The following is a 7,207-nucleotide window of genomic DNA, read 5'->3' as shown; positions in this document are numbered from 1 at the left end:
TTTCTAGTACATGTCAAGTATCTATTTTGAAGTCTTGATCGATTTTGGGGGTTGGGAAGGATCAGGTGATGGTTTTGGGTGTGATTTGATTTTCGTCTAGAACATCAAAAATCCTTCAGGATTCTCCAAAATGACTCATCTATATCTATAATGATAGATCTTGATTAGGAGTATCTTTTTCTAGTACATGTCAAGTATCTATTTTGAAGTCTTGATCGATTTTGGGGGTTGGGAAGGATCAGGTGATGGTTTTGGGTGTGATTTGATTTTCGTCTAGAACATCAAAACTCCTTCAGGATGCTCCAAAATGACTCATCTATATCTATAATGATAGATCTTGATTAGGAGTATCTTTTTCTAGTACATGTCAAGTATCTATTTTGAAGTCTTGATCGATTTTGGGGGTTGGGAAGGATCAGGTGATGGTTTTGGGTGTGATTTGATTTTCGTCTAGAACATCAAAAATCCTTCAGGATGCTCCAAAATCACTCATCTATATCTATAATGATAGATCTTGATTAGGAGTATCTTTTTCTAGTACATGTCAAGTATCTATTTTGAAGTCTTGATCGATTTTGGGTGTTGGGAAGGATCAGGTGATGGTTTTGGGTGTGATTTGATTTTCGTCTAGAACATCAAAAATCCTTCAGGATGCTCCAAAATGACTCATCTATATCTATAATGATAGATCTTGATTAGGAGTATCTTTTTCTAGTACATGTCAAGTATCTATTTTGAAGTCTTGATCGATTTTGGGGGTTGGGAAGGATCAGGTGATGGTTTTGGGTGTGATTTGATTTTCGTCTAGAACATCAAAAATCCTTCAGGATGCTCCAAAATGACTCATCTATATCTATAATGATAGATCTTGATTAGGAGTATCTTTTTCTAGTACATGTCAAGTATCTATTTTGAAGTCTTGATCGATTTTGGGGGTTGGGAAGGATCAGGTGATGGTTTTGGGTGTGATTTGATTTTCGTCTAGAACATCAAAAATCCTTCAGGATGCTCCAAAATGACTCATCTATATCTATAATGATAGATCTTGATTAGGAGTATCTTTTTCTAGTACATGTCAAGTATCTATTTTGAAGTCTTGATCGATTTTGGGGGTTGGGAAGGATCAGGTGATGGTTTTGGGTGTGATTTGATTTTCGTCTAGAACATCAAAAATCCTTCAGGATGCTCCAAAATGACTCATCTATATCTATAATGATAGATCTTGATTAGGAGTATCTTTTTCTAGTACATGTCAAGTATCTATTTTGAAGTCTTGATCGATTTTGGGGGTTGGGAAGGATCAGGTGATGGTTTTGGGTGTGATTTGATTTTCGTCTAGAACATCAAAAATCCTTCAGGATGCTCCAAAATGACTCATCTATATCTATAATGATAGATCTTGATTAGGAGTATCTTTTTCTAGTACATGTCAAGTATCTATTTTGAAGTCTTGATCGATTTTGGGGGTTGGGAAGGATCAGGTGATGGTTTTGGGTGTGATTTGATTTTCGTCTAGAACATCAAAAATCCTTCAGGATGCTCCAAAATGACTCATCTATATCTATAATGATAGATCTTGATTAGGAGTATCTTTTTCTAGTACATGTCAAGTATCTATTTTGAAGTCTTGATTGATTTTGGGGGTTGGGAAGGATCAGGTGATGGTTTTGGGTGTGATTTGATTTTCGTCTAGAACATCAAAAATCCTTCAGGATGCTCCAAAATGACTCATCTATATCTATAATGATAGATCTTGATTAGGAGTATCTTTTTCTAGTACATGTCAAGTATCTATTTTGAAGTCTTGATCGATTTTGGGGGTTGGGAAGGATCAGGTGATGGTTTTGGGTGTGATTTGATTTTCGTCTAGAACATCAAAAATCCTTCAGGATGCTCCAAAATGACTCATCTATATCTATAATGATAGATCTTGATTAGGAGTATCTTTTTCTAGTACATGTCAAGTATCTATTTTGAAGTCTTGATCGATTTTGGGGGTTGGGAAGGATCAGGTGATGGTTTTGGGTGTGATTTGATTTTCGTCTAGAACATCAAAAATCCTTCAGGATGCTCCAAAATGACTCATCTATATCTATAATGATAGATCTTGATTAGGAGTATCTTTTTCTAGTACATGTCAAGTATCTATTTTGAAGTCTTGATCGATTTTGGGGGTTGGGAAGGATCAGGTGATGGTTTTGGGTGTGATTTGATTTCCGTCTAGAACATCAAAAATCCTTCAGGATGCTCCAAAATGACTCATCTATATCTATAATGATAGATCTTGATTAGGAGTATCTTTTTCTAGTACATGTCAAGTATCTATTTTGAAGTCTTGATCGATTTTGGGGGTTGGGAAGGATCAGGTGATGGTTTTGGGTGTGATTTGATTTTCGTCTAGAACATCAAAAATCCTTCAGGATGCTCCAAAATGACTCATCTATATCTATAATGATAGATCTTGATTAGGAGTATCTTTTTCTAAAACATGTCAAGTATCTTTTTTGAAGTCTTGATCGATTTTGGGGGTTGGGAAGGATCAGGTGATGGTTTTGGGTGTGATTTGATTTTCGTCTAGAACATCAAAAATCCTTCAGGATGCTCCAAAATGACTCATCTATATCTAAAATGATAGATCTTGATTAGGAGTATCTTTTTCTAGTACATGTCAAGTATCTATTTTGAAGTCTTGATCGATTTTGGGGGTTGGGAAGGATCAGGTGATGGTTTTGGGTGTGATTTGATTTTCGTCTAGAACATCAAAAATCCTTCAGGATGCTCCAAAATGACTCATCTATATCTATAATGATAGATCTTGATTAGGAGTATCTTTTTCTAGTACATGTCAAGTATCTATTTTGAAGTCTTGATCGATTTTGGGGGTTGGGAGGGATCAGGTGATGGTTTTGGGTGTGATTTGATTTTCGTCTAGAACATCAAAAATCCTTCAGGATGCTCCAAAATGACTCATCTATATCTATAATGATAGATCTTGATTAGGAGTATCTTTTTCTAGTACATGTCAAGTATCTATTTTGAAGTCTTGATCGATTTTGGGGGTTGGGAAGGATCAGGTGATGGTTTTGGGTGTGATTTGATTTTCGTCTAGAACATCAAAAATCCTTCAGGATGCTCCAAAATGACTCATCTATATCTATAATGATAGATCTTGATTAGGAGTATCTTTTTCTAGTACATGTCAAGTATCTATTTTGAAGTCTTGATCGATTTTGGGGGTTGGGAAGGATCAGGTGATGGTTTTGGGTGTGATTTGATTTTCGTCTAGAACATCAAAAATCCTTCAGGATGCTCCAAAATGACTCATCTATATCTATAATGATAGATCTTGATTAGGAGTATCTTTTTCTAGTACATGTCAAGTATCTATTTTGAAGTCTTGATCGATTTTGGGGGTTGGGAAGGATCAGGTGATGGTTTTGGGTGTGATTTGATTTTCGTCTAGAACATTAAAAATCCTTCAGGATGCTCCAAAATGACTCATCTATATCTATAATGATAGATCTTGATTAGGAGTATCTTTTTCTAGTACATGTCAAGTATCTATTTTGAAGTCTTGATCGATTTTGGGGGTTGGGAAGGATCAGGTGATGGTTTTGGGTGTGATTTGATTTTCGTCTAGAACATCAAAAATCCTTCAGGATGCTCCAAAATGACTCATCTATATCTATAATGATAGATCTTGATTAGGAGTATCTTTTTCTAGTACATGTCAAGTATCTATTTTGAAGTCTTGATCGATTTTGGGGGTTGGGAAGGATCAGGTGATGGTTTTGGGTGTGATTTGATTTTCGTCTAGAACATCAAAAATCCTTCAGGATGCTCCAAAATGACTCATCTATATCTATTATGATAGATCTTGATTAGGAGTATCTTTTTCTAGTACATGTCAAGTATCTATTTTGAAGTCTTGATCGATTTTGGGGGTTGGGAAGGATCAGGTGATGGTTTTGGGTGTGATTTGATTTTCGTCTAGAACATCAAAAATCCTTCAGGATGCTCCAAAATGACTCATCTATATCTATAATGATAGATCTTGATTAGGAGTATCTTTTTCTAGTACATGTCAAGTATCTATTTTGAAGTCTTGATCGATTTTGGGGGTTGGGAAGGATCAGGTGATGGTTTTGGGTGTGATTTGATTTTCGTCTAGAACATCAAAAATCCTTCAGGATGCTCCAAAATGACTCATCTATATCTATAATGATAGATCTTGATTAGGAGTATCTTTTTCTAGTACATGTCAAGTATCTATTTTGAAGTCTTGATCGATTTTGGGGGTTGGGAAGGATCAGGTGATGGTTTTGGGTGTGATTTGATTTTCGTCTAGAACATCAAAAATCCTTCAGGATGCTCCAAAATGACTCATCTATATCTATAATGATAGATCTTGATTAGGAGTATCTTTTTCTAGTACATGTCAAGTATCTATTTTGAAGTCTTGATCGATTTTGGGGGTTGGGAAGGATCAGGTGATGGTTTTGGGTGTGATTTGATTTTCGTCTAGAACATCAAAAATCCTTCAGGATGCTCCAAAATGACTCATCTATATCTATAATGATAGATCTTGATTAGGAGTATCTTTTTCTAGTACATGTCAAGTATCTATTTTGAAGTCTTGATTGATTTTGGGGGTTGGGAAGGATCAGGTGATGGTTTTGGGTGTGATTTGATTTTCGTCTAGAACATCAAAAATCCTTCAGGATGCTCCAAAATGACTCATCTATATCTATAATGATAGATCTTGATTAGGAGTATTTTTTTCTAGTACATGTCAAGTATCTATTTTGAAGTCTTGATCGATTTTGGGGGTTGGGAAGGATCAGGTGATGGTTTTGGGTGTGATTTGATTTTCGTCTAGAACATCAAAAATCCTTCAGGATGCTCCAAAATGACTCATCTATATCTATAATGATAGATCTTGATTAGGAGTATCTTTTTCTAGTGCATGTCAAGTATCTATTTTGAAGTCTTGATCGATTTTGGGGGTTGGGAAGGATCAGGTGATGGTTTTGGGTGTGATTTGATTTTCGTCTAGAACATCAAAAATCCTTCAGGATGCTCCAAAATGACTCATCTATATCTATAATGATAGATCTTGATTAGGAGTATCTTTTTCTAGTACATGTCAAGTATCTATTTTGAAGTCATGATCGATTTTGGGGGTTGGGAAGGATCAGGTGATGGTTTTGGGTGTGATTTGATTTTCGTCTAGAACATCAAAAATCCTTCAGGATGCTCCAAAATGACTCATCTATATCTATAATGATAGATCTTGATTAGGAGTATCTTTTTCGATTTTGGGGGTTGGGAAGGATCAGGTGATGGTTTTGGGTGTGATTTGATTTTCGTCTAGAACATCAAAAATCCTTCGGGATGCTCCAAAATGACTCATCTATATCTATAATGATAGATCTTGATTAGGAGTATCTTTTTCTAGTACATGTCAAGTATCTATTTTGAAGTCTTGATCGATTTTGGGGGTTAGAAAGGGTCAGGTGATGGTTTTGGGTGTGATTTGATTTTCGTCTAGAACATCAAAAATCCTTCAAGATGCTCCAAAATGACTCATCTATATCTATAATGATAGATCTTGATTAGGAGTATCTTTTTCTAGTACATGTCAAGTATCTATTTTGAAGTCTTGATCGATTTTGGGGGTTGGGAAGGATCAGGTGATGGTTTTGGGTGTGATTTGATTTTCGTCTAGAACATCAAAAATCCTTCAGGATGCTCCAAAATGACTCATCTATATCTATAATGATAGATCTTGATTAGGAGTATCTTTTTCTAGTGCATGTCAAGTATCTATTTTGAAGTCTTGATCGATTTTGGGGGTTGGGAAGGATCAGGTGATGGTTTTGGGTGTGATTTGATTTTCGTCTAGAACATCAAAAATCCTTCAGGATGCTCCAAAATGACTCATCTATATCTATAATGATAGATCTTGATTAGGAGTATCTTTTTCTAGTACATGTCAAGTATCTATTTTGAAGTCTTGATCGATTTTGGGGGTTGGGAAGGATCAGGTGATGGTTTTGGGTGTGATTTGATTTTCGTCTAGAACATCAAAAATCCTTCAGGATGCTCCAAAATGACTCATCTATATCTATAATGATAGATCTTGATTAGGAGTATCTTTTTCTAGTACATGTCAAGTATCTATTTTGAAGTCTTGATCGATTTTGGGGGTTGGGAAGGATCAGGTGATGGTTTTGGGTGTGATTTGATTTTCGTCTAGAACATCAAAAATCCTTCAGGATGCTCCAAAATGACTCATCTATATCTATAATGATAGATCTTGATTAGGAGTATCTTTTTCTAGTACATGTCAAGTATCTATTTTGAAGTCTTGATCGATTTTGGGGGTTGGGAAGGATCAGGTGATGGTTTTGGGTGTGATTTGATTTTCGTCTAGAACATCAAAAATCCTTCAGGATGCTCCAAAATGACTCATCTATATCTATAATGATAGATCTTGATTAGGAGTATCTTTTTCTAGTACATGTCAAGTATCTATTTTGAAGTCTTGATCGATTTTGGGGGTTGGGAAGGATCAGGTGATGGTTTTGGGTGTGATTTGATTTTCGTCTAGAACATCAAAAATCCTTCAGGATGCTCCAAAATGACTCATCTATATCTATAATGATAGATCTTGATTAGGAGTATCTTTTTCTAGTACATGTCAAGTATCTATTTTGAAGTCTTGATCGATTTTGGGGGTTGGGAAGGATCAGGTGATGGTTTTGGGTGTGATTTGATTTTCGTCTAGAACATCAAAAATCCTTCAGGATGCTCCAAAATGACTCATCTATATCTATAATGATAGATCTTGATTAGGAGTATCTTTTTCTAGTACATGTCAAGTATCTATTTTGAAGTCTTGATCGATTTTGGGGGTTGGGAAGGATCAGGTGATGGTTTTGGGTGTGATTTGATTTTCGTCTAGAACATCAAAAATCCTTCAGGATGCTCCAAAATGACTCATCTATATCAATAATGATAGATCTTGATTAGGAGTATCTTTTTCTAGTACATGTCAAGTATCTATTTTGAAGTCTTGATCGATTTTGGGGGTTGGGAAGGATCAGGTGATGGTTTTGGGTGTGATTTGATTTTCGTCTAGAACATCAAAAATCCTTCAGGATGCTCCAAAATGACTCATCTATATCTATAATGATAGATCTTG

The sequence above is a fragment of the Eupeodes corollae genome, unplaced genomic scaffold, assembly GCF_945859685.1.
Source record: "Eupeodes corollae unplaced genomic scaffold, idEupCoro1.1 scaffold_266, whole genome shotgun sequence".
Taxonomy (NCBI): domain Eukaryota; kingdom Metazoa; phylum Arthropoda; class Insecta; order Diptera; family Syrphidae; genus Eupeodes; species Eupeodes corollae.
This window is presented reverse-complemented; position numbering follows the sequence as displayed.